The 13,052-nt window shown below is 40.2% G+C and overlaps 1 protein-coding gene across 7 annotated transcripts in view; it reads right to left on the minus strand.

Annotated features, from left to right (window-relative positions):
- The window catches only part of NCKAP5 (NCK associated protein 5), a 416,795-nt gene that overhangs the window by 41,917 nt on the left and 361,826 nt on the right, over positions 1–13,052 (minus strand). The gene's annotated exons all lie outside the window — the stretch shown is intronic.

Consider the following 13,052-nt stretch of genomic DNA (forward strand, 5'->3'; position numbering starts at 1 on the left):
TGAATACTAGAGAAGGGTAAATGGGAGGAGGACTATGTAGCATATTTTCAAATGACGAATCTAAATGTGAGCTTGACCCAAATTCATGACCACTTAAATATGGGACTAGAGTTGAGGCCTCTTTATAATAACAACAATAACAATAAAACACTAACAATTTAGACTTTACCTACCGATTCATTGTTCTGTCTACTGCTTCTTTCTAGTCAAGCTTTTTTGGCAAACACCACTAACTTCAACAGGTCATTTGTCCCAGACCCTGACAGTTGTCTTCATGCTGTTTTCCATGACCACAATCTTATCTTTGACATGTATCTCCTGAGTTGAAACACATAACCACTGCACATTTTAATTCAGAACCCCCCCTTAAAATACAATTCTACTACTACGTTAAAAAAGATTCATTTTCATTATTTGTGAATACTAATAATCCTGTACTCCACTTTGACAGCTTATTGATTTTTTTTGCAATAAGTACTTCCCATGTCCCTCCAGGCTTTAAATCCCTTCCTTGCATGCTTGGTAAGACTGCTGGCAAGCTACTCGGAAAACGAGACGTTACGGAGAACAAAAGTATAAATGAGTTGGAAAAAGAATAATTCTTGAAATTTTCTATTCCATTTCTATCAGTGTCTATTAAATACAAAGGTCTACAGGCAGTCTCCAGCTAGGGAAGCCCTGTAACCCATGAATGCCGTAATGATCTCTCTGGATTAGAGTTACACTCTCTTCTTAAAAATCTACTCACCACTGTCAGGAAATGGAATATTAGAAATACATGCATTTTTAGTCCTACTAAAAAAGAAATACCGAGACTGCTAACTGATGCGAACAGCAAATTCAAGCTTTGTGTAAAAGGTAATTAAATGCAGTCCAGCTGCAGTCTGGGTGCCAATGAAGCCAGCCTAGAAATACTTCTGGGAAGCATCCCTCTTCTTTTTTGGCTGTACGTCTCTTTGGTTTTCCCTCTTTACCGGCCAATCCAAGCAACAGGTCTCTACAGCAATGCAGAAATGCGGCTATGCCAGACAGTTTCCTTGTCCAGAGGTGTAATAGCAAAGCCTGAGAAAGAATAGCCTCCTATTTCCCTTAGCGCCCTGAAATGAAAAGATTGGGAGCCATGACTACGTGCTCTCTAGGGAACACGGTACCAAGGATTGCTCATTCAAGACAGGCAGGGATGCTTCCCTTCATTTCCTGCTCACTAATAGGGAAGACCCATCCCAGCACGAAGAAACTGTACCTCTGAAACAGCACAGCTCATTACTTGCCTAGGTGCTAGCTGAGGGCTGCCTCAGCCTTGCCTTTGCTGGGTAACCATGGCCCCATCTCTTTCTTTATGCCTCAGGTCTGCATACTAAAACACAGAGCTAATCACCCCTCTCCACTAGGAAGCAACTCCATAAGGATGAAGAACCCAGGAGTTTGGCAGCCGGGATATAACCACCCTGCCATCAGGTTAATGAGTGATGCTAGCGTAGAAGTACCTGAACTCACTTTAATCTAGCTACTTTTGAGGCTGTTCAGGAACCAAGAGCAGGCTGCAAAATACTTCCAAGAAGCATTCAGGTGGTTATTTCTGCTAATACTGTCAGAAGTAGCTGGCTAAATTTAGTCTGGGAATATCTCCGTTAGACTGCAGTTACAAAAGAGATGGGGTCACACTTAGCATCCCAGATACACGGGCTGCAGACAGTGCCCAAGGGAGTATTTGCTGCCAGAATTATGTGCCACTTTTATTCAGGGTTTGTGTTCGCTGCTGGTGCATTTGAAGTGTTTAAGGATAAAGGAATGCAAGCACTGATTTACCTGCTCTTAAGCAAATCTCTCATAAATTGGAGTGCAGTTTCACTCACATTGTGATACCTGCTTTGATTTTCTATTCTCAGCAGACAGGACTAGTGATAGTGCTTCAGCATAAATGCTATCGCCAGTAAACACGGACCAATTTATATGCGCATAGGAAGCTCTGGGTTTTGCAAATGCACAAGAGAATATACTATGTTTATTTTACTAATGTCACTGCTTTTTGTTTATTAGTACAAAACAAGACTGAAATTAAAGCCACATGAATATTAAATAATGCTTTAAATAATTTATTTTCAGTTCTCCCCTGCAGATGGCTTTACTTAACAGTACTAGTAATAAACAGTTACATATATACATGCGCACCTGAAATAGAGTGATTTTATTTCTTAATTAATGAAGTGAAAGCTCATTAACACAATGAGCACAGAGAGCTTTCAGTGACTTTTAGCTGAACTATAATCTGTGCATTTCAGTACCCAAGCTCCTCCAGAGCAGCTGAATCACTCTGAAACTACCTGCGGAGAAGCACTTGGTAAGAAACAATGATGATTTAAAACCACAACAATGAACAGTGATTTTTTTTCAGAAAAAATCTTTTGCAATTAAAAATGCATACAGTGCCACTTGGTTTTTCAAAACCACCATTAGAATGAGCATTTTGAAACATCATGCTGGACCTCTTTGCCTGTTAAAGATAGGAAGTGGGTAAATTATTCACTGTAAATATAGTTGTTGGGTTTTTTTTTTCTTTTCCTCGCGGCGGATTGTCCAAACACTGAGAAATTCTTAGGCTCACCTAGTATTAAAAACAATGCATTAATTGTATAGTTCGTATTTCTTCATCATAGTGATTTTTTTAAAGAGCGTATTATTCTATGATAGGCTATGAGGGGTAACTGCATAATTAAATGACAACAGCTCAGGACTCTGACTGAAGACATGAAACAGAGCTCTTCAAACAATTAAAAGTGGTGAGGACAGCAACAGAATTAAGAATAGGCATGTCATCCTCACAGTATGGATTTAGTAAGGCATAGGTCAATAAAAAATTTGAATATTATTTCTATACAGCTCAAATATCATTCATAATTCAAGTGAAAATGTGTTTTACATCAAAATTCTCCTAAACATCAATGTAGAAAAGGAGCACAAAGTCAACGTGAACACAACTGAAACAGCTGAACACATACTCATTCAAAATGCCTCACACAGTTCGCTCAGCTCTACTTCGGGTATACGAATTATAGTTAATAGGAAATGCATGACTGAAGCTCCACACAGGGATGTCTACAGATGGTCCTAGCTCAAAGCAAAAAACACGTAAAGCAGAAAAGTTGCAAATATAAGAAATCATACTGCTGTAGAGGAATCTGGGATACACTGTCCTATAGTAAGTATGATAATCAGGTATTTGAGAGATAAAAATAGATGAGGCCAGGCTGTAAAGTAGTGTAAATCAACGTAGCAGCATTAAGAGTTGAAGAATCCGGCCATCTTGTTTAGTTATTTTAAGCCTGAATGAGACCTGCAGATTCTATCTTGAATACTAATTAGACTATAACCTATATGCAATGTATAAAGAGCCATGCTGCTTCTCATTCCAGTTATACCATTCGGTATTTCTGTGTGAATAAATGTAATGACAAAGAATGAAATTAATGCAAATCATTGTGGCTAATAAGGAAGTGTTGATCCAAAACATTAATACTCTCCACAGAAAGAAGACAGCTAGACAGTAGGCTTCAACAGTGCTGCAGAAGAATGGACAATTAGACAAGTGCTATGCACACTATCTGTTAAAATACAAAGAAATGATTTGTCTTTGCCAGACTGTGAAGAAGGTAGACTGACATAAATTAGGAGACACTAATGTATGTTAGTTTCTTATTATTCACATTGGCAAGGTTCTCCATCATCTTCAAGCTACGCAAGTTAACAATTACAAAAATACACAGAAAGTTTCACTCTATTATCACAGACTCCTTCAGACTATCATTCCAAAACTAATCCCTGCAGAAATACCCAAATGCCAAACAAGAGCGAAGAGCACAGTACAGCGATGGGATTTATCTAGTGGCCCAAACCCACATAATGCTGCTCCTCCTGCAGATCTCTCCAGGCTGCAGAGTAGCCTGTTCCCCTTCTCCAATCCCCTCTTACAAACACATGATAATAAAATTCTACCAAAAAGACGCAGAGCTACTTAGTAAAAGGAGAGAATATTCCAACAGCTTTACGTACTGGTGTAACAGTGATGGGTTCTTTCTGATGGGCAAGCCCTGCGATGGTTTGGGCTCTATCAGTAACCGAGGCATTGCAGACCACTGCCCCACACCACGCTGGCAGGCCACTCAACAGCAGGACCACGCCATGTCTACAGTGATGGGAATATTGCAGCAGAAGAATACAGTTGTGTAAAGCACAAACACAAAGTTGTGTTCCGTTGCGTAACGCATCTCAAAGCACAGGCACATAAGTCTTGGACAGATTTAGAACAATAGCCTTGGAAATATTCAAAACTTGACTGATGAAGCCCTCAAACAGGAGGAGTCTGGACTACAGACCTCCAGAGGTGCCTTCCAACCTGCATGATTCTGGGACCATGTTTCTGCCTACAAGACTGCCCATTGCTCTTGCAATGCCTACTGGTTAGTAAACAACATTTGCCTTTAGTTTCTTATTTTTGCTAGTCTCATTCAGAATGTAAGTAAACCCACAGACACCAGTTATTTCAATTTCTATGTTGCAGAAGGAGCAGACATGGAAGGTTTCTGAAGCACAACAGGAAGGGGGAAAAACAGTGCTTGACAATTGCATTAACGTGTAAAAGCTTTGGGCAAATTCGACGAGGGCATGAAGTGCCACACAATTTGAACCTCGGGAATAAAATAACCAAGTCTGCACCAAAGTAGATGAGGGAAGGAAAGGGAAAAGTTTAAGGCTACTGGAGGTACCGTCGCTTGATATTTATGATTTCTATGTAGATGCACGGCTGGACATATAATTAACATATATACATAGCTCACGTGCATACAACAGCATAGCAGTGCCTCTGCTATGCGCATGGCCAGTTTCCTGTGCCCTGGGCACGCTCCGAGCAAGAGGCATTGGCAGAGACATTTGGAGTGCGTTAGTGAGTGAAAGTACAAATCCAGCTGTTTTTACCCAGCCTGGCTCTGTCCTGCTGGCACAATTTCCCACTGTTTGTAGGACCCACCCCAAGCACAGTGAGACCACAATGGATGAGGAGGTTGCGAGAGCCTCTCCCTTATCTTCCAGTCCACCTATGGCACTGGAAGTCAAAGCATTTTTTCTGATGAACGGTACCAAGTTTGGACCCTGATGTTACCGGAAGCAAGCAGCTTATTTTTAACATTTATTAATTCATCATTGCTTTAGCAATCGGGAACCTAGTCCTTTGGGTTTACAGCCAAGCTGGTTAGACATAGAGTGAACAAGTCATTAAGTTGCTTGCTATGGTGAAGCCCCATTTCAAAATTGCAGCCCAGGAAGCACACTTCCTAAAGCAACCCAGTCATTACCTACAGATTTAAGCTCTAACTCTGCGTCCACATGCACACAGAGCTTTAGAAAATACCTTTGTTGCAGATGTACAAATAAACACACATGTACTTGTACCATTGCTCATATATACGGGATTCATAAAAAATCTGATACCTTATCGCAACTTGTATCAAAACATAACATTTTCCAGCACGTAGATTCCAGGTAGCAACACACCCAGGATGGAAATGGATTCGGTGCTAATGGGTTTTGGTTGACTGTTTTCACAGACAGCAACCTCACACTCACTTGCAGAGGTGTCTAGGTATTGCATAGCTTTACTGGGTGATGCTGGGGAAGATAAAACAAACATTTTTCCTTATCTGATCATGTGTAAATGAAAGAATCAACTGTTACATCAGTGATAAGATGATTATTAAATGGTTCTTCCCCACTTCTATCAATAGCCTGATGAAAGGAATTAACACTGACAGTGATAAGTTGTTTTCTCAGGCATTGAGATTTCATGACAAGAGAAGATTTCTTTAGCAGTCAAAAGACGTTTTATCAGTTGAATATTGCTCTTCATTAAATGCATTAGAGGCGTCCAAGGATTTGCCTGACATTTAAGCAACTTCTGGATTACCCTTTTGCCTCTCCACAGTGATGCTGATCACCTCTCTTTACCAAATGCACAGGCTGTAATGCAGATCAATTTGTTCACCATCTTTCCTCTGTCACTTTTCTGTTACATTTCTCTCAGTAATTCATTACAGACCTCACCTACTCTGTCTCCAGGTTTTCAGGGCTCTTTAATGTGAAAGTGTTTGCTCAAATATGTCAGGCTTAATGGACATGTTTTAGGATGACACATGTCAGACTTAATGTATTTACCACATTAATCAGGCTTGCTTCCTTCACATCTATTCCCATTCCCTGAGAAAGAGAAAACCTGAACTAAGTAATTATTTACTTAGTACTCCAGTAAAAACCCAAATAGTTTTGCTAGTTACAAAATGGTGAATGAAACTAAGTCTGCTGTTTGGGGGAGAGGGATGTCCAGTATTTGTTCTCTTACTGGAAGGCTGATGCAAGCTTATTAAATGAGCAGATGAACTGCTATTGCTTTCAACAAGCTTTGCAATAGGCTTTTGGATAAGTCATTCAAGCACTAAGCAGTAAGAGTATCCATATTAAATGGTACATTCAAAAATAACATTTGGAATATACTTTTTCAGCTCCAGTGTACTTCAGATATCGATTTCAGAAAGAAACTTAAGCCTATCCAAGAGAAAAAAGGCAGATGACATGGAAGCAACAATCCTTTGATTAGAAATGGTGTCAGTATGGAAGCAAAAAGGCAGCCCCCACATTTTGGTCAAGATTTAGGGGAATCAGATAATTCTGATCAGCAGTGCTGGCATACCACGCATTGAGTAAAAATTAGAGTGACCACCAGTTTTAAATGATGCAGCTGAATAACCACGAAGGAAAAGAGGGCTAGAGGTCATCGCAGTCATTTTGTCTAGTGTCTCTGTCCCACAGTGAAAATTAAGGCTGCTAGATGCAACCTTTGCACAAAGACGATAGCTAAATCACGTTTGGTCCATCCGTGTCCTTCACCTCTCCCGTAACTCCGGGCTCAATGGTGAGTTCAATTCAGTTTAATAGCACACGCATACACTCAAACCATACCCTGCAGCATGTGTTGCCTCTTGCGCATACGGCAAGAAAAAGGTACGCATACCAGTTGGTACCGCACCTAATTCCCACATAGTGGAACTACGGTTGTAACAGTAGAAGGCCTTGGCAGCAAATCCAGATATCTGTGGGGAAACCATATGGAAGAACCATAAAGATGAAAAGAGTCAGACACAAATGAGTTTAGTTGAGATACTACGGAGAATGTAGATTCTTCTCCTCATTGAAATATCTGCTTATAAAGTGGTTTTTTATTATTATATATGTAGTTTTATAGCAAAGCTACTGGGTGCTGAGTGGAACAGTATCAGAATATATAGATAAGGCTATCATCTTTAGCATTTTGATACCTCGATACAAATAATTATAATATTGACATTTCATTTTAAGTCAAACCCACTTACATCTACAGCATTTTATAGGTCGTACGTTTGCCATTAGTATATCTGCAAAATTGCTATCAAGTTGCAAGCAACTTATCTATAGAACTTGAGGTCAAGGACATTCCTGTTTTCTACTGAAAATATAGCTTGATCGCTTGTCTTCTTTCCTGCATATAAAGTTACAAGGGGTGGACTCTAAAACCCACTGCAACACACAAAATACCAAGACCGCTTCCTCTCTGGAACATTAAGAATCCACAGAATTCAACCCAATGTTTGCTTCAGAAGAGAAACCGATAAAAAGTTGCTTGAAAGGCAGACCTTCCTTCTTCTGACCCCATTGCCATTAAATTAAACTCCAAAAGCCTTCTGCAAAGTTGTTCTTGGAAAGCAGAAAAAAATGATGATAAAGCCTGCTATAAGGCAGATGACTATCAGGAACTTTAATGGAATTGAACACTGGGCTACAGCAGAACTACAAAAGAATCCCTTGACCCCACTCTGTATTTTTGTTCACCACAAAGAGCTAAGTCTACAAGGTACTTTTAATGTTGCTTTTATAGTGTGGACGACCAACCCTCCATCTGCTTTGAGACTTTTCAAAACCCTTTAAGTATCTGCAGGCTTTTCCTCCGTATTATAGAAATACCAGTATCTACCAGATTCCCATTTAATGCTGGATGAAATCAATTTCGAGCAGCTGACCTGAACCTCTAGCCAAAACCTGACAAAAATTAGACTCCAGTCTTTCTTCAAAAGTTTCAAAAATTCTGACTATTCACCTGGCTCTGAATTTCATCTGAAATACTCCGCACAAACAATATGAGTCAGTGCCACAGTTAACTCTTTCCCAAGAACTGTGAATCCTTTTACTAACCCTGCTTGCCTCAGGGAATTAACTCCCCATACAAGTTCAATATGTAGTGTCTTGTGCTTCCGGTGCACCAGTTAACACCAATAACACCCAGAAATATTCTAGACTGCCAATGCCAACTCTTTCATTATCAAGATTTGCTCTGTATAATACTCTCAGTGCTAAAGCAAACTATTTTTTTTAAATTCCTTTTTATCGTAATGTAATCCTGAGTACCCAGAGGACAAAACCTACCTGTAGTGCTCTCCCTGAAGTTAAAGATCAGCATGATTTTATTGAAGAATGAAATTGGCTCTTTAGTTCAATTAGTGGCATATTAAAGATAACATTTTGAAAGCAAAGAAGTTGCCAGTTCAATAACAGAATTATTTTGGATGAATTGTCCATGCTTGCACGTATTCCTTGACCTTCAGTGCTCTTGGCCACAGGCGCTTGTTTGATTCATCCAGGAATTGCTGAGGACAGAACGACCACTGGAAATCCTGTATGCTGAATAAAGATATTCACACACAGAAATATCGAGAACAAAAAAAAATCTTTTTCCTTGATGTTGAAACCTGAGTATAAATTTAAGAGTAGACTTGAAACCTTCCTAGAAACCTCTCATCAGCCTATTCAGGCTGGTGAAGATGTGCTGAGATTGTGTTTTATGAGGCTTGAGTAAATCATTAGCAAAACGCACTTTCAGTGTTGATTTACTCCTCTAGCATCACCTATTTGGGCAAACAAGGAGAAAAGGAAAGTGGATCCAAAGAAATGATTATCATACAGCTTTTGAACAAGCGCTTGGTAAATCACAGTGTTGATGACTGAAAAAGTCAGACTCAGTCTTTTCTTCTTCTGTCTCTGATGACTCAGCACTGGTTTATAAGAACACTGAAGAATTATATGATTAATCACTACTAACTTTCCCCTTCGTTACAAATATATATATTCCTAACACAGAAAATAAGGACTAGAATCCTGTCATTTGTGCAGGGACCTGTCTAGCTGAAAATACTTTTGCTTCTTGATGTCACCTGTGTTTTAGCCATAGTAGATTAATATTTTAATCAGGGAAACTCTGTCTTTGGTACGACTGTCACTGTAGATTATAGTATTCTTATGTGAAGTTGTTTGTGAGAATGAATTCTCCAATATTAGCATTTGTTTGCTTGTGCCATGGATTTTTGGCTTTTCCCTTTAGGCTATTTATCAATGAAATTTCTTAATACCTTAAAATTAACACAATCACATTTTTCCAGGAGTGGCTGCTCATTCAAAACACTACGTGTCCAATTATTTACCTCTTTACGAAAAGGTGTCATTTGTAACTGTAATTGTAACGGTAACGGGGAAATTCAAGACGACGCAACAAACACTGGCAATTCCACTGTCTTGGGGAGAATGGAATACGTTTCCCTTTTGAAAATGTAGGCTTTTTAAAGCTTACATGGGAATAATATTGTTAGAAGCTTGACAGCTCTGACTCTGGCGTGGGTTTCACATCCTATTTTTACTGACGTTTGTATTATGTTCACTATTCCTTTCACCAGGCTTCAAAAATCATCAGAAAATGATGGTAGGACATGGCCACAGCCACTCAGATTAGCTCCCAGAAATTCAGCCTGCCAGCACTATCAAGGTAGCATCACAACTGGGGATGTTGCAGCCAGGTCGTTTTATATTACATTCTGTAGGAAGACATGGTGCTGCATGACTGCTCTGTCATGCATCTGGGTTGCCAAGGCCTGATCTGGCATTCCCACTGACAGTCCAGCAAAAGCATTCGGGGTATATCTTATTTTTCTTTAGAAAAGCTTAAAAATGTATCAAATATGTGCTTAAGCACAAAATAGCACAATATAAGCAAGTACTGAATGCGTAAACGATTCCGTGTTCCTGAGATACAGGTGCATGAGAAGGGAAATTTTGTATTACTGTGTATTCTGCAATCTTTCAATTTAGCAAATCCAAAGAGCCAGCAAAGTATTTAAATTTGCTTAGATCACCAAATGACAGTAAATTAAAAAACTAGCAACTGGACGTTTACCCATGTTTTTGCTTAACAGACCCAGGAGTATCTCATCATTAGAAAGAGAGGAACCAGCACTGTTGTACATGGTACCTGCTTTGAAGGCTGTTCAGCATTAAGTATCTTGTTTATCAGCTAACTGGGCAGACTGATATCAATTTAGGTCTTTTATGCTGACAGCTACACCAACAATTGTCTTTTCTATGCACTCTTTACCATAGTACAGAAAATCTTCCCTGCCTGGTCATAGTTTTTCTACATCTTCCAGCCATTCACTCTACTGTTAACATTTTAGAACAAAAACAGTAGAATAAGCTCATTGAAATACAGCTAAGAAATCATAACGAGCTTTGTTTTTTTAAAAAAACTGTTATGACGAAGAAGAAGGTAGATACGTAAGAAATGGATATGCTGTCCCGTGAAATTTCCAAGATTTCAGAGGTGCTCCTCTTCTGCAAGAACCATCAACACTGGGAAATAGTTCCACGAAACCAACAGACCAGAAGCCCACACCAGAAATGACTTGATCAGAGGACAGAGAAACTGCCCTCCTTGATCAGCCTCAGGACTCGTCTCCCTGTCATGTGTTTGAGAGCAGTGAAGCAATAGCATTTGCAGAGTCATCTGTTATCCCTGTTATCCTCTGTTATCCCCTTTCTGTTCCTGACAACCAGCAGCTTAGGAGCTTGCAAGAACAAAAGCTGAATTTGGCTCTCGCATCTTGGTGAATGCTCCTTACCAACAGACTCTTCGCAAGCTTCTCAAGGTCTTCCTTGTGCATGGCTTTGACTAAAAATTCCAGGCTGATGTGGGAAATATTCCAAATTAAAGTTTCTCAAAGCTGCACAGAGTTTCAGTCTTGGGAAAAAAAAATCAGTATTTCCCTGTGAAAATCTTTGTAACAGAAAAATCCCAGAACCTCTGAAAAGCAAGTTGGGAGGCAAATCCGAATCAGTCCGAGCAAAGTTGCTGTCCACAAAGGAAAAAGGTTGAGGTCCAGCAGCAAAAATACAAATGTAAGAAAAAACATAGCCTGACATATAAAACACAGCAAGATACTGATTTAGGAGTGTTTGGGAAGTGCACTCAGAACCATGCTTCTCATTTCTCGGACTTGTGCATGTCCTGCTGGTGTAAGTAACGGCTGGCGCGCTCTGCATTAGGAATCAGTTCGCTAACACTAACAAGTTTCTTCAGACCTCTATTATTTTTAGTGTGCCACTACTACCTCTAGTACCTAATGCCTCCCATCATCAGAGAGTTTCCTGGCATTAACCAAGAGATCCTCACAGCAAAATCCGTGAGTTAATTCCAGACGCTTAATCAAGGCAGAACAGGGATAGCTGGGAACCTGCGTTGAGCCTTTAAGAGTTGATATTGTTTAGGGAAAAGAAGTTCGACTCCGGGAAATGCCAGCCACCCTGCTTCAGTGCCACTGTGTCCTGTCAGAGACTCAGATTGGGTGCATGTGGGAGGACTAAAAGATTAACGCCCTCAAAACCCAGCAGCACAACATATTGCAGGACCCGCTGACAAAGTAATATATCAAAATATACAGTGATTAGATTTCAGCCACGAGCATCAATTACACCAAGGAACACCAAGGAAGCACTGGAGTCTTTTCAGGACAAGGCTCTGCAAATAGCTGCTTTTTCTGCTTCAGTAGTTGGATTGAAAAATTAAACCCAAACATCTCACACCAACTCAAAGTAAAACTGTTCAGGATCTGGGGAGGGACAGGGGGAAGTGAGGAAAGGAAAGTAATTCTTTCAGGCTGAGGAAAAATCACCTTAAACAGTGTTAAGTGAGTTGTTTCATTTTGTTCTGAGCAATTTCTAATAACATAAAGAAGGGCCTTTACACCGAGTGAGGAGCCAGCATTTCATTTTTCTAGTGCCTGCCCGGTCACAGAATTCCCTTTTTTACAGCCTTGCACTGCAGTATTGAAAGTTCTTGTTGTTTAGTTACTGCAGTGAAGCCAAATTATAGTTGGGGTGCTACAGAGGGAAGAGTTAAGGAATACCTTTTGCTCATTCTAGCAGAGCTGTAAGGACAACAGCCAGAGTTTATTTGGTGGAATTTGGGACCGGAAAGGATGCGCAAGTCAATAAAGCACTGCCAACATTTTCCTACCCCAAAGAGAAGTGTGTTTCAAAACAATACTTTTGCTCAGCCCCACTTGCTACGCTTATAGACTTTGCTTTGTCCTCCATTGCCTAGTAGATATTTTAGCAAGTACTGAAAATTTATCTGTGGTTAAAAATGAGTACATGTCAATCCAGAAGCAGGACTGATGGTGCTGCCCTCCTGAAAAGCATATGCCAAAGGCACCTTTATTTATTTGCAGGAATACTTTTAAGGTCTACCTCTTCTCCAAAGAGACACCTGGTTTGCTACTCATTCGGGGTTAGATTGCCGCAGGAATTATTCTGCTGTTCAGAATGTTACGCCGGCATTTGGCTGCAGACAGAGCTAATTCAAGGCCAGACTGCAGCGCTACAGTATACCAGCATTACTCTCACTGAAAGCATCATGCAAAACAGCCCTAGAGTCAGGGCACTGTATGCAACCCGCTAGCTCTGGAGACTGAGACGGTCTTTCACAGCCAACTTCCAAAGTCCGTCCATTAAGTATCGCTTTGCTCCGTGACAGACAGCAGCAGTATGTACTCATCTGTTATATAGCTGGCGAAACCTGGCTATCCCTGAACAGCGCTAAACGACTGCTGAAAGACATTAGGTGGGCAAACGAATAAAGTAATGAGGGT

Source organism: Struthio camelus, chromosome 6, assembly GCF_040807025.1.
Source record: "Struthio camelus isolate bStrCam1 chromosome 6, bStrCam1.hap1, whole genome shotgun sequence".
Classification (NCBI taxonomy): domain Eukaryota; kingdom Metazoa; phylum Chordata; class Aves; order Struthioniformes; family Struthionidae; genus Struthio; species Struthio camelus.